Below are 22394 nucleotides of genomic sequence, written 5' to 3'. Positions count from 1 at the left end.
CAACGGTGATCCACCAACACATAGCTTGCCATAGGTGGACATGCGTGCGTGAATCAGAAACAGAGGAAAGCAGAATTTTAGAAGACAAAACATCTCCAAAACTCCAACATATTCTCCATCATTGCATACAAGTATAATTTGTGTTCTGCCCTTTTATTCCTTGCAATCAAATTTGATAAGTGAATTATTTTATTGTTTTCCTGACTAAGAGTTACAAGATAACCATAGATTGCTTCAAGCCAACAATCTCTGTGGGATTGACCCTTACTCACGTAAGGTATTACTTGGACGACCCAGTGCACTTGCTGGTTAGTTGTGCGAATTTGTGAAGAACTGTGATTTCCAATTTCGTGCACCAAGTTTTTGGCGCCGTTGCCGGGGAATGTTTGAGTTTGGACAACTGACGGTTTATTTTGTTGCTTAGATTAGGAAAAATTTTTCTTTTTGGTTTAGAGTCTTTTATTATTTATACCTTGTTAAAACACTTTAAATTTATAGCTCAATTAGCTAGAGCGTGGTGCTTATGTTCTTAGTAATTGGCTATCCTATAATAAAAAGAACATTGAACCTGGGATTGAAAGTCACTCCTAAAACTAAGAGAAATCCTAAATCCTAATCCTAAGAGAGAGGAGAGAACCTCTCTCTCTAAAGACTACATCTAAATCCTAAAATTGTGAATGTGAAAGCATGTTCATAAATGGATGCATTCTCCCACTTTATAGCCTCTAATCTGTATTTTCTGGGCCGAGAACTGGGTCGAAAACAGCCCAGAAATCGCTGGAGAAGAATTCAAACACGCTGATTTCCGTCACTGCGATGCTGCCGCATGGAGCACGCGGTTGCATCGCCTAGCGTCAGGGCAACTATAGCATATTATATATCAAATCGAAGCCCCGGACGTTAGCTTTCCAACGCAACTAGAACCGCATCATTTGGACCTCTGTAGCTGAAGTTATAGCTATTTGAGTGCGAAGAGGTCAGGCTGGACAGCTTAGCAATTTCTCCAACTTCTTGTATTCCTTCCACTTTTGCATGCTTCCTTTCCATCCTCTGAGCCATTCCTACCCTGTGATCTCTGAAATCACTTAACACACATATCAAGGCATCTAATGGTAATAAGAGAGGATTAAACATAGGGAACTTAAGGCCAAAGAAGCATGTTTTCAATCAAAGCACATAATTAGGAAGGTAAATGTAAAACCATGCAAATAGTATGAATAAGTGGGTAAAGAGTTGATAAAATTCACTCAATTAAGCACAATATAAACCATAAAATTGTGGTTTATCAACCTCTCCACACGTAAACAATAGCATGTCCTCATGCTAAGCTCAAGAGAAGCTATAAGGGAATGAAGAGGAAAGTAAGAATGTATGAAATGCAACCTATCTATATAAATGCAACTACATGCAAAAATGTTTCTACCTACTTAGTTAAAAGTAAACAAATCCTTCAAGAAGAAATATGAACTGGATTTCACTAATTGAAATCATGAAAATGAAGTACAAATAGACTTGCAAGAAGAAAATAGCTCATGAAAGCAGGGAACAAGGGATTGAGCATTGAACCCTCACTGGTAATATATACACTCTAATCACTCAAGTGTTTAAGGTTCGATTCTCTCAATTATCCACTAACCTTGCTTTCTAAGGCTTGCTCTTCATCTAACAATCAACATAAATTTAATGCACAGATACACATATCAAGAGGTCTTATAAGGGTTGTAATGGGGTTAGGGTCAAGGTAGGATTGTATTTGGCCAAGTGGACTAAAATCTGAATCCTTAATTAACTTAAACTTTTCACCTAACTTTAGACAATCCATGTAATCATAATACCACATCTAACTATCCATTAACCATGTTTTCCACATATTCATGCATTCTAATTTCAAGTACAGTACATATGCATTGCTTTCACCATTTACTTTGGGGCATTTTGTCCCCTTTTATTTATTTGCTCTTTTTTTCTTTTTTTTTTTCATTTTTATATATATATATATATATTTTCTTTTGTTTTTCTCAATGCATATGATTAAATTATTGAATGCATGAATCATGTCCTAAACATTTCTTTCACATTTTCATAAAGATATATAACACCCAATTCTCAAACCAAATGTTTCGAAACCCACTTTTCCCACACTTAAATCATAAGCACCCTCACTAGTCTAAGCTAACCAAGGATTCAAATTAAGGACATTATTGTTTTCCGCTTAGAGTTAGTGATGAGCTAAAATAAAGAATAAAAGGGGTAAAATAGGCTCAAATTGGTTTGCAAAGGATAATGAAAGGTAAGGCCATATGGGCATGTAAGCTCAGTGAAACAAAGGCCTCAATCATATAAGTGCATGTATACATCAAACCATGGAAATATAGAATTAAGCAAGACAAAGATCACAATTTTAGAGAGAAAAACACACACCAAAAATAAAATATTGGTTGGTAAAATGCAACCAATTCAAATAGGCTCAAAAATCTCATTGGTTTTGTATGTTCGAGCTCTAAACCATGTTCCAGTATAATATCTCTTCAAACAAGTGTAACATTAAATTTTTTTTTCAAATTAGTGAAATGCTCTTAAAAGGTTTCTTGAAAAAGAAAATATTACTTCAATCAAGTGGTAAAATATGCACAAAATTAAATAATCATGCAATCAAACATGCAAATACAACAACTAACAAGGAAAATAAAATATTGGTGTTTGAGAAGAAAATACTAACCCATGGAGATCGGTATCGACCTCCCCACACTTAAAGATTGCACCGTCCTCGGTGCATGCTAAGATGTGCAAGTGGACGGGTTGTTCCAACTGATGCTGTTCTTCAAGGATTGTGCAGATGGACTTGTTTGTCTCCCCTTTTAGAAGTTTTTCCCTTTTTTCGTCTTCGGTGGCCAGCCTGAAAGAAGAGAAAAAGAAGAACAGTAACCCAGAAATAAAGATAAGAAAATAAATGAAGATGGGTGGGTTAATACCAAATGATAAGGGTCTCATTTACATGGAAGCTTCAACATGTACGTGAGAAAACAATAGTAGCCATGGCATACCAGTGGTATAAAATTTGCAACATAGGGGAGGAGTGTGGGTAATGGAAGTATCAATACAAGCTCATGTCAATGCAAATGGAGTGCAAGTATCATAAAAGATTGGCATTGGCAGATAATTAATATCATCCCACAGTGTAAAATAAGTTACCAAAATAAATTCAAGAAAAGATGCAACAGTTGAATAAAATTTTTTTAACACCAATAGAAAAATAAAAAATTCAGAAAAGAAAATAAAAATATGCACAAATTTAAAATGTAATGAATGAAAATATGTAAATAAATTAAATAAAATAGAATGGAGGTGAAAGAAAATAAGAAGGGAAGAAGAAAGAAATAAGAAAAGATAAGAAAAATAAGGATTAGAGAAGAAAAGATAAGAAAATTGGCTGATCTGGATATTCTGTGCGCCGCTTGTGACACGGACGCGTGAGTGACGTGGTCGCGTGGTTCGCGATAAGGTCAGGTGACGCAGACGCGTGGGTCACGCGATCGCGTGGCCTGTTTTGTGCGATTGGCGCGAGTGCAGCCTCGCGGTCGTGCAACTCTCTGTTCGAAACTCTTTTTACCAAAAATCTGGGTGATGCGGTTGCGTGGTTGACGCGATTGCGTGACTGGCCATCTTTTGAAAACGACGTGAACACATGGGGCACGCATTCGCGTGGGAGGGTTTGGGCTTCCAGCACGAGTCTAGCCCCATTTCCGCACAACTTTCGGCCATGCACCCTTTTTAACCCGATTTCAGGTCACGCGGCCGCGTGGGTGACGCAGATGCGTGGGGAAGCTATTTTTCAAATGACGCGGCCGCATCGGCGACACGGTCGCGTGGATCAATTTGTGCCATTAGCGCGCCTCCAGCCACGCTTTCGCATGACTTTCTGTTTACTTTCTTTCCTTCACAACGCACTTGTGACGCGGACGCGTTAGCAACGCTGCCGCGTCGCGTGCGAAAATCTCTTCTCTTTTTTTTTTTTTAATCTGAAAAAAATGCAGAATGCAGTGTTAATATGAATGTTATGCGAAAACTCCAGGTTCAATATAATAAAATAAAATAAAACTCGAAAACAAATAAAACTAAATAAAAATGAAAAAAAAAGAACGATCATACCATGGTGGGTTGTCTCCCACCTAGCACTTTTAGTTATAGTACTTAAGTTGGACATTTGGTGAGCTTCCTGTTATGGTGGCTTGTGCTTGAACTCATCAGGGAATCTCCACCAATGTTTGTGATTCCAGTAACCTCCGGGGTTCCAAACTAGGCGCAGAAAGCCTTCAAGTAAGTTAAAGCAAGTTACAAGGCCCCAAGAGTGTTGATTGCCAGAATGAATTCCGGGGTCCCAAATCTTGCTTTTGCACCCGTCTTCAAGTTGATTATCATGATTCCATCCGGGTGATTCAGCTTTAGAATTCTCACTGAAGCGTCCAAACAACTTCCTAGACCCATTCAATTGAGCTCTACACCAATCCTTGCGTTTAAACTTAAAGCTTCCAACCATAATGAACCTTGCAGGACAATTCTTACTACTGACCATCTTTCTCTTACTCTTAATGCCACAAAGAGCTCTAAGTTGACCATCCGTCTCCAGTAGCCCATATTCACGTGGGATTAGAAAGCTAAGGGATATGAATTTTACCCACTTGAATGTTGTGAAGGATGATGGCAACTTAGGGGGAGGTATTTTTAATGAAATTGCAAGCTCCACTCCCTTGTGCTCTTCTCTGATAATTACCACCTCTTTGCAAGCTTCTTCAATTTCAACCTCTTCCTCTTGGTAGCTTTCTTCTAATTCAATCTCCTCTTCATTGCTTTCCAAGGACATGGGAGGTTGTGCTTCTTCTTCTTGAATCTCCATCTCTTGATCAACCTCTTCCAAGTCTTCAACTATGATATGCCTTGGAGGTTGTACACCCTTCTCAACATCAATTTCAAACGTCTTGAAAGGGGGTTCTATGACTGGACTTTCCCATGGAGGTTCTGCATCTCCTAAGTCTTCAACCACTTCTTCTTCTTTGATAATTACAGCTTCCTCCACTTGTTCCAGTACAAAGTCATGCTCCATACTGTCCACTGGAGTTTCTAATATCTCCTTCATGCTACGTTCTTCATTAGATTGCCCACATGAAGCCATGGGAGCACTTTGAGTGTCCGAGCGTCGGGAACCTAATTGACTTATCGCTTGATTTAGTTGATATAGAGTTGCATGAAATTAATCCGCTGCTTCCTTGAGATGATCCCTTGATTCTTCCTTTACTAATTCTTCAATCACTCCTTCGACTTCAAGGGTTTTTACTACCTTCACCTTTAGGGCCTCCTCTAGCTCCTTATGAAGTATGGATTCGCGAAGATGATCCCTTCTCTCTTGTTCCATGTCAATAGCATCATTGAGATCATGTTGCTCTTGGATTGATGGATGTGGTTGCTCTTCCATGGATGGTGGTGATGGGATAGAGAGATCATTCTGTGGTTGACAAGGAAGTGCACTAGAGCTTGAGGGTTGATTGTTGAAGGTATTTGGTGGTCCGATTTGGGCGAAGAGAGCTTGTATAGTAGAGTTTAGATCGGCAAGTGCTTTCTCCATGGAGGTTTGAGGTGGATAGGAGGGTTCATTTGGTTCATAGGGTGGTTGGTATGGTGGATACGGGTTAGGGTCATATGGAGGTGAATGGTTGTAGGTGGCCTGTGAGTATGGTGGTTCAAAGCTGTGTTGAGGAGAGGGTTTATAGGCATATGGAGGTGGTTGTTGATAGTCCATTGGAGGTGGTTGTTGCCATGAGGGTTGATCAAATCCTTGTGGCTCCTCCCATCTTTGATTGTTCCAACCTTGATTCCTGTTCTCATTGTAATTTCTTCTTCCTGCAACATAATTGTAACCAGACTCATAGCCAAAGGGGTGAGAGTTCATAGTAGCAAATAAAAATTAAAAACAAAAATAAAAACAAATTTAAATTAAAAGGTTATTTAAATTTTGAATTTGAAAATTAAATTTTGAAATTTTGAATTTAAAATTTTTGAATTTTGAATTTTTGAAATTTGAAATTTGAAAATTTTTAAATTTGAATTTTGAAAATTTTTAAATTTGAATTTTGAAATTTGATTTTTGAAATAAGATAAGATAAAATAAAAATTTTAAAATAAAAACCAATAACCTCTTAACTTAAGAAAAAGCAAAAATAAAATCAAAAATAAAAACAAATAAACAAGCAAAAATAAAATATTTACAATAACCAATAATAAGGCACACGTTTGCAATTCCCCGGCAACGGCGCCATTTTGAAAGAACTGAAGATTGATGGTTTAGAAGTTATGGTAAATACTCGTTGCAAGTATAGTTACTAAACCAAGCAATCAACCTTACTTACAAACGTTTTGGTTGTCACAAGTAACAAACCTCTTTGAAATTGATAACCGAGAATTCAAACCTCGGGTCGTCTTCTCAAGGAATTGCAGGGAGGTATGTTCTTATTATTGGTTATGAGTTTGTAAATTGGGGGTTTGGAAGTAAGGAGGGAATATGTTACATGACAAGTAAAATAAAATAATAATAATAAAATCTCTTGGCAAGGTATAAGAAATTAGAGGTCCTATCCTAGCTATCCTTATTAATGATGATGAAAATTGAGTCTTAATTCCACTTTGTTAACCTTTACTAAAGCAAAGGAAGGTCAAAGGACAAATTGGTTTGATCTTCGAATCCTATTTATTTTCTAAGAAAAGATTGGGATTATTGAAGTTCAATTCAATTGGAAAGATAATAATTATCAATTATGCTGTTGAATTGGATAACTCCTGAGTTACTGATTTCTTAACCAAAACCAAAAGGGAAAAAGTAATTCTACTGGAATAAAAATGCCTTCAGATGGGAAGCAATAATCATGTAAATAAAAGAAAGCAATAATAACTGAAATACCTCAAATAATATTAATTCAAAGAGTAATCTGTAACATAGAAGAATTCATAAATAAAATTGGGAAAATAATAAAAAGAACATTGAACCTGGGATTGAAAGTCACTCCTAAAACTAAGAGAAATCCTAAATCCTAATCCTAAGAGAGAGGAGATAACCTCTCTCTCTAAAAACTACATCTAAATCCTAAAATTGTGAATGTGAAAGCCTGTTCATGAATGGATGCATTCCCCCACTTTATAGCCTCTAATCTGTGTTTTCTGGGCCGAGAACTGGGTCGAAAACAGTCCAGAAATCGCTGGAGAAGAATTCAAACACGCTGATTTTCGTCACTGCGACGCGGCCGCATGGAGCACGCAGTCGCGTCGCCTAGCTTCAGGGAAACTATGGTATATTATATATCAAATCGAAGCCCCGGACGTTAGCTTTCCAACGCAACTGGAACCGCGTCATTTGGACCTCTGTAGCTGAAGTTATAGCCGTTTGAGTGAGAAGAGGTCAGGCTGGACAGCTTAGCAATTTCTCCAACTTCTTGTATTCCTTCCACTTTTGCATGCTTCCTTTCCATCCTCTGAGCCATTCCTGCCCTGTGATCTCTGAAATCACTTAACACACATATCAAGGCATCTAATGGTAATAAGAGAGGATTAAACATAGGGAACTTAAGGCCAAAGAAGCATGTTTTCAATCAAAGTACATAATTAGTATGAATAAGTGAGTAAATGTAAAACCATGCAAATAGTATGAATAAGTGGGTAAAGAGTTGATAAAATTCACTCAATTAAGTACAAGATAAACCATAAAATAGTGGTTTATCAGTCGTCCACGCATACGTGTCGCTGCCATTTCGCGCTAGGCACGCGTCCGCGTCGTCCACACGTCCGCGTCGCTGCCTTTTCTTCAAAACTCCATTTTTGTGCTTTCGTTCCATTTTTGTATGTTTCCTTTCTGTCCTCTAAGCCATTCCTGCCCTATAAAGCCTGAAATTACTTAACACACAAATCACGACATCGAATGGTAATAAAGGATAATTAAAATTAATACTTTTTAAAGCATAGAAAACTTGTTTTCTAATATATCATAAAATAAGGAAGAAATTGTAAAACCATGCAATTTACATGAATAAGTGGATGAAGAATTGATAAAAACACTCAATTGACCACAAAATATATCATAAAATAGGGGTTTATCAACCTCCCCACACTTAAACAATAGCATGTCCTCATGCTAAATCCAAGAGAAAAAGTGAAGGTAGAATGGTGGAATCTCATGCAATGCAATCTATTCTAAATGCAAGCTACCTAAATGAATCATGCAATTCTAATTACTGTCCACCTATATATATAGAGCTTACATGTGGTTAATTTGATTTATATTTTCAAGGAATCATATATGCATAGCCAAGCCTAAATCATGTTAAAGCACTCTCACAATTGAGTTGAGTTAAAGGAATTCACAAACTTGCAAGATAATTAATAATTAAAATTGGATATATGGAGATGAGCTATTGAACCCTCACTGGATTTTTGTGTTTACTCTCTAGTCACTCAGTGTTTGGGGTTAATCACTCTAATCTTCTCTATTCATGCTTTCTAAAACTTTGTTCTTCATCTAACCAATCAACAAATATCTAATGCATACATACAAACATCATGAGGTCTTTTCAAGGTTGTAATGGGGCCAAGATAAAGGTGAGGATATATATAAGGCTAAGTGAGCTATAAGTTGAATCCTTGATTAGTCTAAGATCTCACCTAACATATACATACTCTATATAATTTATAATTATCCTGGTCTTCTCAATTTTCCCACTTTTGTATTACATACTCCTGTACCAATTTTGATTTTACTTACCTGTGCATTGATTTCTTTACTAAACTCATTATTGGGGTAATTTTGTCCCCTTATTTATTTATTTAATTAAAAAGGATTTTTTTTTGAAACATAAACACAATATTGTCAATGCATATGGTATTTTAATTATTTTGGTTTCACATGAGCATGCTCCCAAATTTCTGATTATTTTATTAACTTAATACCTTTTTCCTATCATCCCATGTTCCCATAAATTTCCCCACACTTAGTTGATGCACAATCTCTATCTTAAGCTAACTAAAGATTCAATTTGGGATTTTTAATTTATTTTTCTGCTTAAGGTTAGTGATGTGATTATAGAATAAAAGGGGATTAAAAGGCTCAAGGGGACTAACAAGGGTGACATAAAAGGGTAGGTTTATTTGGGATAAGTGAGTAAACAACAAATAATGGCCTCAATCACATGCAGGAATGTATCTACATTCTATATTGGACATATAGATTGAAACAAAGTAAAGATTGCAAGCATAGAAAAGAAGTGCGAAACACACAGGAATGAAATTTATGGTTAAATGTAACCATACAATTAAGCTCAAAAACTCACAGGTTGTGTGTTCTTTGGCTCAAAAACCATATATCAGTTATGTATGTCATGCAAGTAGAAATTAAGAATTTCTTTTTAACTCAATGTGAATATTAGAATGGCTTTTATAAAATTTAGTATTTTTCTTGAAAAATGTTGTCAATTAACCAACATTTATTGCTATATATATATATATATACAGTGTGTGGATTATTGTGATTCTGTTATACTAAAGTTTCTAGTTTACTCTTTTTTATTTTTAATTAAACCAAATTATCATATGCTAAAAGGGTAAACTAAACTAATTAATCCATATTTTCTATATCACAACTTAAAAAGCTAAAAGTGCAACTAAAATAAATATCTAAGATATATAGAAACCAAAGTGTAAAATAAAGTAAACAGAAATACAGTAAAAGAAAAAAATGTGCAAGTGCTGAAAGATAAATAAGATAAAATAAAATAAAATACAAAAAATAAACAAAATAGTATAAAAGAGAGTCTGAAAGTGGTTCACCAAAATAAAGTTCGCCAGAGATGCCGACCTCTCCACACTTAAATAAAAGAATCGTCCTCGATGCTCAATCAAGCTGGGTGTGAAGAAGGGTCATCTCCGGACGGATGTGTGATGACAAGTCATCTTAGCCTAGTTTCACTAGCCTTTTTCTTTTGTTTTCATTTGAATTATGCACTTTCTTGAGCCATAAGCAAGCCAATTGGGTAGATTTTCATGTTTCCTTTGATTTAATCAAGCATAGATGAATTAATGCAATTTCATGAGGTTTTATGCTATAATTGTCACATATTATGAAAGAATGAATATCTCATGATTTTGAGCATAGCTTTGATGTGTTTGGTTGATTAATGATAAGTGAAGAAAGCTTGGAGAAAGGTTGAAGCAAGAAGGAATGGCTAGGAGGAAGAGAGGACAAAAAGTTTAAGCAAAAGTTTGCCTCAAACTTTAGCTCAAACTTTTGGAATAAGTAAAAATGAACCAGGGAGCAAAAAGCTGGACCAAAAGTTTGCCTCAAACTTTTGCGCAAACTTTTGGGAGAAAAGCTTGAGCCAACGTTTGCCTCAAACTTCTTGACAAACGTTGGCATCACAAATCAACACCCTGGAGAGAAAAATTTTGCGTCAACGTTTGCCTCAAACTTTTTGGCAAACGTTGGCGCCATGAACAACATACCCTGGAGAGCAAAAGTTTGCGCCAACGTTTGCCTCAAACTTTTTGGCAAACGTTGGCGCCATGAGTGTGCATGAGGGGGCCAACGTTTGAGCAAAAGTTTGACCCCAAACTTTGGCTCAAACGTTGGTAGCAGCAAGAATGGGGTGGCTGATGTGAAAAGTTTGAGTAAAAGTTTGCCTCAAACTTTTACTCAAACTTTTACTCAAGCTTTCATGATTCCAAACCCGGTTCACTTCGGTTCTCTCTCCAACTCCAAGAGCAATCAACCAAGGGCTTTTTCAACCCAATTCCATCAAGAGCAAAGGCCCAATTCAAGACTTGAAGACAATTTGAAGAAAGTGTATAAATAGCTTAGGATTTAAATTTTTAAGGGAGCTTTCTTTTAGTTTTCGTAGAGAGTTTTCAGAGGAGCTTTCTTTTCGGTTTTGATTAGTACACTTAGTAGAGAGCTCACTTTACATTTCTTGGCATTGTTGTTTTATTTTAAGATCCGGTTCGATTCAAGACATCCTTTACTTCTCTGTTTGTTGAATTTTACTTTTCCTTGTTTAATTTCTGCAAATCCAACTCCCAATTCCCTTTACAATTTAAGCCATTTACATTTCTTGCACTTTAAGATTCTGCAATTTACATTTCTTGCGTTCTAAGTTTCTGCCATTTAATTTCTTGTTCTTTAAGATTCAGCACTTTAAATTTAAGTTCTCTTTAATTTCATGCAATTTACCCATTCCCTTTACTTTCCATGCAATCTAAATTCCGCAAATCACAAATCACTCAACCAAATCTTGATTCGCTTGACTAAATCAACCACTAAACTAAAATTGCTCAATCCTTCAATCCCTGTGGGATCGACCTCACTCCCGTGAGTTATTATTACTTGATGCAACCCAGTGCACTTGCCGGTGAGTTTTGTGTCGGATCGTTTTCCGCACATCAAGTTTTTGGCGCCGTTGCCGGGGATTGATTAGATTGACAATGATTAAGTGAAGTGGAGATCTAGATCAAACACTTTTCCTTTTCTGTTCTTTAACTTTCAATTAACCCACTAACTGTTTGAATGTTTGCCTGAGATAACTGAAACTTCACTTTAGCAACAAAGTGAAGTTTCCCTGGAAATTTCTGGCTTTATGCAATGCTCTTGCTTACACAAGAAAGGCAATTTCTGCCACTAATTTTCCAAGTCCATCAACTGTTTGATACTTTGTGCCAGCTAACCTTCTGAATCACATTCTGAGCCTGAATATATTCTATCATCACTTGAATTGTTTGTGACTGTGCAGATCATGGAGGGGAATTCAACAAATTCTAGCAATCATGAGAGTAATATCTCCACTTTAGATGATAATGTAACCCATAGCTCGAAGCAACTATCCATCGCCATGAATGTTGTTGCTCAATGGTTTGAAGCTTTTCCACAAGGAAGCATTATCGGATGGGAAGAACTGATGAGTGAACTTCTAGTCAAGATGAACCCATCACAGAGAATTGTTAAACCAGAGGCAGAAGTGCACCCATTCACACAAGAGAAAGAAATTGAAGATGCTCATGCAGTCATAAGCCAAAACAAGCAGATGCATCACCAGACTCTACAACAACTAGACATGATGGCCAGAAAAATCACTGTGCTAAGACATGCTGTAGTACATACATATAGCCTGACTCAAAACTCATATCGGGGTAATAAAGCTTAACAAAGTTTTGGGGTCATTAACCATGAGCAACAAAGCTATGGACACTTACAATCTCCAAGCAGTCACTCAAGCACGTTCCAACAGAAGGGTCAGAAGGATGTATACAATCCGCGATGGAAAACTCAATCCAACTGGAGGGGGCTTGAGAGGAGCAAAAGTTTGCCTCAAACTTTAGCTCAAACTTTTGGAATAAGTAAAAATGAACTAGGGAGCAAAAAGCTGGACCAAAAGTTTGCCTCAAACTTTTACGCAAACTTTTGGGAGAAAAGCTTGAGCCAACGTTTGCCTCAAACTTCTTGGCAAACGTTGGCATCACAAATCAACACCCTGGAGAGAAAAAGTTTGCGCCAACGTTTGCCTCAAACTTTTTGGAAAATGTTGGCATCACAAATCAACACCCTGGAGAGCAAAAGTTTGCGCCAACGTTTGCCTCAAACTTTTTGGCAAACGTTGGCGCCATGAACAACACACCCTGGAGAGCAAAAGCTTCAAAGAGTTGTTATCCTAGTAAATGCTTGTGGTCGAATTGTGTCAAAGAAAGAGGCTTGAGCAAGTAAATCCTTAGGGGTGATTTAACACCTAATACCTTAAAACCAACTGGTTTAGGAGTATTGATTACTAAAAGTAACTAGATCCTACTAAAAACATACTAAAAACAATGCCAAAAAGCGTATAAATTATCCGCTCATTAGTGCTATAATTGTCACATATTATGAAAGAATGAAAATCTCATGATTTTGAGCATAGCTTTGATGTGTTTGGTTGATTAATGATAGGTGAAGAAAGCTTGGAGAAAGGTTGAAGCAAGAAGGAATGGATAGGAGGAAGAGAGGATAAAAAGTTTGAGCAAAAGTTTGCCTCAAACTTTAGCTCAAACTTTTGGAATAAGTAAAAATGAACTAGGGAGCAAAAAGCTGGACCAAAAGTTTGCCTCAAACTTTTACGCAAACTTTTGGGAGAAAAGCTTGAGCCAACGTTTGCCTCAAACTTCTTGGCAAACGTTGGCATCACAAATCAACATCCTGGAGAGAAAAAGTTTGCGCCAACGTTTGCCTCAAACTTTTTGGAAAACGTTTCCCAATTCCCTTTACAATTCAAGCCATTTACATTTCTTGCACTTTAAGATTTTGCAATTTACATTTCTTGCGTTCTAAGTTTCTGCCATTTAATTTTGTGTTCTTTAAGATTCAGCACTTTAAATTTCAGTTCTCTTTAAATTCAATGCAATTTACCCATTCCCTTTACTTTCCAGGCAATCTAAATTCTGCAAATCACAAATCACTCAACCAAATCTTGATTCGCTTGACTAAATCAACCACTAAACTAAAATTGCTCAATCCTTCAATCCCTGTGGGATCGACCTTACTCCCGTGAGTTATTATTACTTGATGCGACCCGGTGCACTTGCCGGTGAGTTTTGTGTCGGATCGTTTTCCGCACATCAATGTGCAGTAGGTGTCTCTATAGTGGTCTGAGGCTCTGCAGTCTGTATGAGGGTCGGAGGTTCTGCCTGCTGAAGCGGAGGCTCTGTCTGTAGAGGGATCTCTGGATCAGCCGGCTATATCTGATGGGGCTCCTCATGATGTGGTGTAGCCTGCTCAGGTCCTCCCTGCTCAGCCTCTGCACGTGCCTCCTCCTCATGATCATCCGCCTCTGCATCAGATGGCTCCAATGGTGTGTCAGGCTCGGAGGGGATGTCACTGTCGGATCGGATCATCAACTTTAAGTGCTCATAGCGTCGCTTGTTGCGACACTCCATACAATCCAGGAATGCGAAGAGTCGGTGCGCAAGGTGATAAATGGGCTCGGGAGCAGGAGAGGGTGTAGTGGTGGCTGATGGGGCAGTAGATGCTGAAGGAGCAGCAGAAGATGTGGCTACCTTACCGGAGGCAGTGAGAAATAGAGGTCGGTAGCCCAAAGCCTGGAACTTCCTGCTGTGAGGGATGATCTTCTTGCAGTCAGCAGCGGTAGGCTTTTCATCAGCAATCTCCCATGGCACCTCAGCTTGGCGGCCCAACTGAGAGATCAAATATGGGAAAGGGAGGGTGCCTCTGACATGGACTCTGGCCATGTAATACCAGATAAAGTGGGGAAGATATAAGTCCTTTCCCTCTATCACACACCAGATGAGGGTAATCATGGCAGCTGGCACCTCAGTCTCATGAGTGCTCGGCACCACGTAGTTACTCAGAATTTGCTACCAAAGCCGAGCCTCATCGTTCAGGTAGATAAGCTTTATGCCCTTTGGGTTCGTTGTTGTCTTACCCATGACCCATGGTACAGTAGGATCAAGAGCTATGGTCCTTTTTACTACGTCCCAGTCAAATCTCATGAATCTCATATCCTCTTCAGCCTTCTGGTAACTATCTGGCTGATCCGATTTAGGTAGGAGCTGGAGGATTTCTTCTATTGCTTCCTTAGTAACCAAAATTTGTTTCCCTCTAAGTTGTATGGCATCCAGGGTTGTTTTGAAATAATTACAATAGAATTCTCTGACCCAGGATGAATTAACTTCAGTCAAGTTCCTTTCCAGGAAGAACCAGCCTCTCTGTTTAATTTGTTCTGAGGTGTATTGTTTGAGTTCTTTTGGAATTTTCAGGGTCTTTTCCCGGTATAGGTTCCTGGAAGATGCAAAGACAGGATACTTCAGCTCACAGTATCTGTTGGAAAACTTTTCTGGATCAGTGGTAGGCACCAACTGATCAGCCATTTCCTGCGGGGTAAAGTTTTTTTCCCACCAGGAATCGTCATGGAGGATATCCAAAATAGAGGTAGAGGATTCTTCTCTTTCCTTTTGCCTGTGGTTTCCTTGCCCTTTCCTTTGCTTTTAGGGTCAGACATCCTGAAAAGCAGAAATTCCAGGATACAGTTTAAGAATTTAAAGCAGGAAAATAGGTAAGCAAATAGGAATTTAGCGATAAAAGCATATAGGCAAAAGATGAATAAAAGAGCAATATAAGTATGGAATTGAGTTAAATAGATGTAAAATTTTTGGATTGTATGCAAGGTAAAAGTTGGAGAAGAAAAATCACAATCCAAAATCTATGATGTGCAGAATTGTTGTTAATTAGGAAAAACAGTAATCATGCCTTGCAGTGGTTTTAAAGTGGTTAGTTGAAAGCTAATAGAAAAGTTAGAAAGTTAAAGTAGTTAAGAGTTAAAAATGAGTTAAAGTAAGTGACATGGTGTTGTGGTTCCCAATTAACTAAAATCGCGTGATTGATGGATAATGAAAGTGACGCGTACGCGTGGGGCACGTGGACGCGTTGCTTGGAATTGTGCTAACATCGTTTTGGCGCAACTCTCTGTTTCCAATCAGGGGGCAATGATTTCCATGCGATGCATACGCGTCGCCCACGCTGTTGCGTGGTGTGTGTGAAGTGAAAGTGACGCATTCACATCACTGACGCGATCGCGTGGGTGAGATATAATGAAGGTGACGCGTTCGCGTCACCGACGCGATCGCGTGGCCCAAATTGTGCCTAATGCACCATAGCCACACGATTCCAGCCCAACTTTCTGGGCGTTGGATTTTTGACGTCGATTTTGTGCCGATGCCCACGAGTGGGGTCTCTCTTTCTCTTTTTTTTTTTAACAATATGCAGGATGCAAAATGCAATGCTAATGTGGGTGCTATGAATAATTACAGGTTCAATAAAAATAGAATAAAATAAAACTCAAAAACAAAAAAACCAAATAAGATCAAAATTAAAAAAGGAACGATCATACCATGGTGGGTTGTCTCCCACCTAGCACTTTTAGCTAAAGTCCTTAAGTTGGACATTTGATGAGCTTCCTGCTATGGTGGCTTGTGCTTGAATTCATAAAAAATCTCCACCACTGTTTGGAATGCCAACAGCCTCCGGGGTCCCAAACTAGGCATGTAAAGCCCTTGAGCAAATTCAAACAGGTTTTCAGGCTCCCGGGGTACTGAATATTAGAATAGATTCCAGGATCCCAAACCTTTCTTTTATATCCACCTTTGTCTCGATCTATCTTTTTCTAGCCGGACGGTTTGGAAGTTGTATTCTCACCAAGATAACCAAACGTTTTCCGAGACTCATTCAATCGAACTCAAAACCAATCCTTACACTTCAAAGTGAAGTGTGGAACTTTGTTGAATCTTGCATACCAGCCTTGAGCACGAACCATTTTCCTTTTACTCTTAAAGCCGCAAAGAGCTCTAAGCTGGCCATCTGTTTCAAGCAAACCATATTCAAGTGGAAAAGTAAAGATAAAGGCTAAGGAATTTACCCACTTGAAGTTCGTATTGGGTGGTAATGGCCTTGGGATAGGTGTTTCCAGTAGTTTTGCAAGCTCTACTCCCTTGTATTCTTCTGTGAATTCTTCCACTTCTTTGCAAACTTTATCAACTGCAACCATGTCTTGATCAAAGTCTTCGATATCTTTCTCATCACTCAAGTCATAAGTTGGAGGTTGAGAAAAGTCTACCTCCACATCATTTTCGTAATCACTTCGGGAAGATTCTTTAGTCTCCAGGAATTCACTTGCGGATGCAAGTTTATTACTAGGAGAACTTGACTCGTGATTATCATCATCAAAGAAACTCGCGTCTTGAGTTGATCCATCCAGTTCTTCATAAGATACCTGCTTTGGGTGCTGTGCACTATCCTCCTTAGCATCAATTGCAAATTTCTTGATGGAATTCTCCACAATTCTGGATTCCCATAGAGGTTCAGCATCTCCTAAATCTTCAACCAATTCTTCTTCTTCGATAATTTCAGCTTCCTCCACTTGTTCCAGTATAAAGTCATGCTCCTTTCTGTCCATTGGAGTTTCTAGTATCTCCTTCATGCTACGTTCTTCATTAGATTGTCCACATGAAGCCATGGGGGTTCCTTGAGTGTCCGAACGTCAGAAAGGTAATCGATTAATCGCTTGCTCCAGTTGGTGAAGGGTTGCATGAAATTTTTCCACTATTTTCCTTGAGTTGATCCCTTGATTCTTCGGTTGATGGATATGGACATGGTGCATAAGGACGTGGTGGTTCTTGGGAGTAATTGGATTGGAATTGGGGTGGGTATGGGTTAGGGTCATACTGAGGGGAATGGTAGTAGGGGGCTTATGAGTGTGGTGGTTCAAAGCTATGTTGAGGAGGTGGTTTATAGGCATATGATGGTGCTTGTTGGTAACTACGAGGGTGTCCACCGTATCTATTATCTTGGTATGCACCTCGGAATAGCTCTTGACCATAGTAATTTGGTGGGTGTTGGTTGTCACGAAAGGGTCCACCATAACTATTGTCTCGACATGCATTGTTGAATGGTCGTCGTCCATGGTACGTTGGAAGGTGTTGTTGCCTAAAGGGTTGATCAGATCCTCGTGGTTCCGTCCATCTCTGATTGCTTTGACCTTGATGCGTGTTCCTATTATAGCTTCTATTCCTTTCAACAATATTAGAACCAAACTCAAAGCGACAGGGGTGAGAACTCATAGTAATTAATAAAAATTAAAAACAAAAATAAAAACAAGCAAAATAAAATATTTACAATAACCAATAATAAGGCACACGTTTGCAATTCCCCGGCAATGGCGCCATTTTGAGCAAACTGGATTTCCTGCCGGTAAAGAATTTTTATAAAATTAATCACATTGTGAGTATAATTTCTAAACCAACAGAGAATCCTTTCGTACAAAAGTTTGGTTGTCACAAGTAACAAAACCTAATAAAATTTATAACCGAAGTATTTAAACCTCCGGTCGTCTTCTCAAGGAATTGCAGGGAGATGTGATTTATTATCGGTTATGGAAAAAGCGTATTTTTGGGGTTTTTTTTAAATTAGAGAACAAGTAATTTAAATGGCAAGAAAAATAAATTAATAATTATAAAGTAAACTCTTGGCAAGGTATGAGAACTGGAAATCCTATCCTAGTTATCTTTATCAGGTGTGATAAAAATTGTTTATCGCTCCCGCTTAGTTAACCCTTACTAAATAAAGGAAAGTTATGTGGACTAATTAATTTGATCCTTAAGTCCTAGTTAACTCCTGTGGAAAGACTAGCTTTAGAGCGATCCAAATCAATCAGCGAGAATTCCAATTTTCAATCAACTACTGAGTTTGATAAATCAAGTGTTACCAATTACTTAACCAAAGCCAAAAGGGGAAAATAAATCTAAATTAAATTGAGAGCATCATAAATAGAATAAAACAATCATTAATCTGAAATACCTCAAATTGCATTTAAACATAAATTCAAATCCTAACATGGAAAGGTTCATAAACCAAATTGAAAAGATAAATAACAATTAAAGTAATAGAATAAATAAAAGTAGAAAATAAATTAAAGGAACATTGAACCTGGCATTGAAGTAGTAATCATAAAATAAAATAAAAGGAATCCTAATCCTAAAACTTGAGAGAGAGGAGAGAGCTTCTCTCTCTAAAATCTACATCTAAAACCTAAAATTGTGTATATTGAATGTTGTAAAAATGTCTTGCGCGTTGTTGTTTGATTCCCCCATTCTCTGCCTTATATTCTGTGTTTCTGGATTTGGAATTGGGCCGAAAAAGGGTCCAAAAATCGCTGGGGCATTTTCTGCAGATTCCTGTACGTGGCGTCTGTCATGCGAGCGCGTGGGTCACACGTTCACGTGGTCTGTAGTTTTTCCTTGTCATGCGTCCGCGTCACTCACGCGTTCGCGTCATTTGCGTTCTGCTCAAGGCACGCGTCCGCGTTAGTCACGCGTTCACGTCAGTGCCATTTCGCGTTAGGCACGCGTCCGCGTCATCCATGCGTTCGTGTCGCTGCCTTTTCTTCAAAACTCCATTTTTGTGCTTTTCTTCCATTTTTGTATGTTTCTTTCAGTCCTCTAAGCCATTCCTGCCCTATGAAGCCTGAAAATACTTAACACACAAATCACGGTATCGAATGGTAATAAAGGATAATTAAAATTAATATTTTTAAAGCATAAGAAACATGTTTTCACACTTATCACATAATAAGGAAGGAAAAGTAAAACCATGCAATTTATATGAATAAGTGGGTGAAGAATTGATAAAAACACTCAAATTGAGCACAAGATGAATCATAAAATATGGCTTTATCAGAGAGCAATATAGGTAAAGGGCATATCAACAAATACTTGATGCAAGAACAAAGTTAAAGCATGAAGAACACTTAGGAGCATCAAGTTCAAACAAGAAAGAGTGGGTCATGAAAGACATGTAAGCTCATATCAATGCATAAAGAATATAAGAGTCATACAAGATTAAGCATTGATTTAAAAGTTTCATCACCCAACAATATCAAACAAGTCAAGAAGCACCAAGATTAACCAAGAAATTCTCAACAATTGAGTAAGAAAATTCAACACCATTATTAAAATAAGAAGCTTAAAAAAAAGAAGGTAAAAAAAAGCTATAAAAACAAAAATGAAAATGCAAAGAATAAAAGTATGCGAATGCAATGGACAAAAGAAAATGGAAGATGAGAAAAAAAACTCTTTTTTTTGCGACGCGGACGCGCACAATACGCGTACCCGTGCTTGATGAAGTTGGCGACCAACGTGGACACGTCACGTAAAATTGCATGTCAGGTCGCGGGCACAGAGTAGGCACAACTTTGGCACAACTCTCTGGAACATGTACCAGGAGGGCGGGTGGTGCTATCGGCGCGTGCGCACAGCGTGCATGCGCATACATTGTGCAATTAAAGTCAACGGCGCATACGCGCCAGGTGCGTGTACGCGCGGGTTGGTTTGTGCCTTAGGCCCAATGTTCGCATAGTGCAGGCCTAACTCTCGGGTTTTTAGCTGGGTGGAATTTTTGCATCCACGCGTACGCTTACATGACGCGTCCGCTTGGATGGTCGAAAATCTTTGAGGCGTGCGTACGCGCCAGGTGCGCACACGCGCCGGTTGGTGCTCTGTTTTTCTAAATTTTTCCAAGTTCTTGCACCACACCAAGCCTTCCGAACCTCCGAACAACTACCAAAACACCCTAAGACCTTATTTAACCTACTAAACTACCAACTATACTCAACAAACTCAACAAAACATGAAATTAAACTAATTACCAATATGTACAAAAGGGAAAAATGAAAAGAATTTACCCTGGTGGGGTGTCTCCCACCTAGCACTTTTAGTTTAAGTCCTTAAGTTGGACTTATGGGGAGCTCCTCTTAAGGTGGCTTGTGCTTGAAGCTATCCTTGAACATCCACCAAAGCTTGAATCTCCAATAAGCTTTAGTCTTCAAAAATGATAACTCCAAGCCTTGATGGAGTTCCACACAAGCCATGGGCTCCCAAATTTGATTCTCCTTGTGCTATCTGGGATCCCACACTTTGTTTTGATACCCATCTTCAAATTGATCATCATGATTCCAATTGGGTGGCATGACCTTAGAATTCTCAATTAAGCACCCAAACATTCTTCTAGACCCATGCAATTTGGTTATACACCAACTATTGTCATTCAACTTCGAACATGCAACCATCATGAACTTGGAGAGATGTGTCCAACCACTACACAACTCTCTCCTACACTTAACTCCACAAAGAGCTCTAAGTTGACCATCATTTTCAATCAAACCATATTCAAGTGAGAATGCAAAGCTTAGGGATAAGAATTTTACCCACTTGAATGTTGTGTTGGATGATGGTGACTTAGGAAGGGGGACCTCCCCACACTTAGCCAATGCGAGGTCTACGCCCTTGTGCTCCTTCTTGACTACCTCCACCTCCTTGCAAGCTTCTTCAACTTCAATTCCTTGCTCACCAACTTCTTCTATACACCCTTCATTGCTCAAACCATGTGTTAGAGGTTGTGCACGGTCCTCCTTGTCATCAATTTCACAACACAATAAAGGAGATTCATCAATTCCAAAAGACTCATTAGTTGGTATGGAATCATCTTCAATGATGGAGCTTGCTTCTTGCTCAACCTCCTCCTCTTGGTGGCTTCCTTCCAATTCAATCTTTTCTTCATTGCTTACCAAGGGTATGGGAGGTGAGGTGTCTTCTTCTTTAATCTCCATGTTAAGCCCAATGGGAGAGGATTCAATTGTACATAAGAATTCCTCAATGATTGAATCCATCTCTTGGTCAACCTCTTCAAAGTTTTTCACCATGATATGCCATGGAGGTTGTATGCCCTCCTCAACATCAATGTCAAGCTTCTTAGAAGAGGGCTTTATGATTCTACATTCCCATGGACTTCTAACATCTCCTAGGTCTTCAACCACTCTNNNTCCCTTTATGGCAATTCTTGCCTCAACTCCACTTCTTCACCTTGAAGCTCTAAACTCAATCCCTCACTATGCCCCTTAATTGCTTCTCCACATTCGTCAATGGGAGTGCCTTGGTTTCTTAGGATTAGTTAGGAGGAGGCCATATTGCTAACGGCTTCCGCTAGGATAGCCATCTTGGCTTCTAGCTCCTTAAACTCCTTTTCTATTCCCTCTTGTTGCCTTTGGAATTGAGAGTTAAGATCTTCTAGTTTTAGCATGAGGGCTTCATCGGGGGGTGGCGGTGGGAGAGAGGGTTCATTGTTTGAGGGAAAGGAGTTGTAGTTGGAAGGTGGCTCATATTGGTAAGGGTATGGAGATGGTGTATAAGGAGGTGGTTCTTGGGAATAGTTGTGTTGGAATTGTGGTGTTTCTATGTATGGTTCATATGGCTTATAAAGTGGTTGGTAGGATGGATAAGAATTCAGGCCATATGGAGGTGTTTGGTGGTATGGGGCTTGTGAGTAAGGTGGTTCAAAACCATGTTGAGGGGGTGGTTCATAGGCATGTGGCGGTAGTTGTTGACAATCACAATAAGGGTCACCACATCCATTAGATTGATATGCATTAGGATGAGAGTTATACCCATAAGAATCCGGAGGTTGTTGTTGCCAAGAAGGGTGATCAATCCCTTGAGGCTCCTCCCACCTTTGACTGTTCCATCTTTGATGCATATTGTCATTATAGTTCCCATTCCCTACAACATAATTTGAGCCAAACTCATAGCCAAAGGGGTGAGAATTCATAATAGCAAATGAAAATAAAAACAAAACTAGTAAGAACTAATAAAAACTAACTCCTAAAACAAGCAAAAACTAGCAAAGAAGCATATTAACATATATACAATAGCCAATAACATAACACCATTTCAACTCCCCGGCAACTGCGCCATTTTGATAAGTGAGATTTGTTGTGATGGTATAG

The sequence above is a fragment of the Arachis ipaensis genome, chromosome B03 (assembly GCF_000816755.2).
Source record: "Arachis ipaensis cultivar K30076 chromosome B03, Araip1.1, whole genome shotgun sequence".
Lineage (NCBI taxonomy): Eukaryota > Viridiplantae > Streptophyta > Magnoliopsida > Fabales > Fabaceae > Arachis > Arachis ipaensis.
This window is presented reverse-complemented; position numbering follows the sequence as displayed.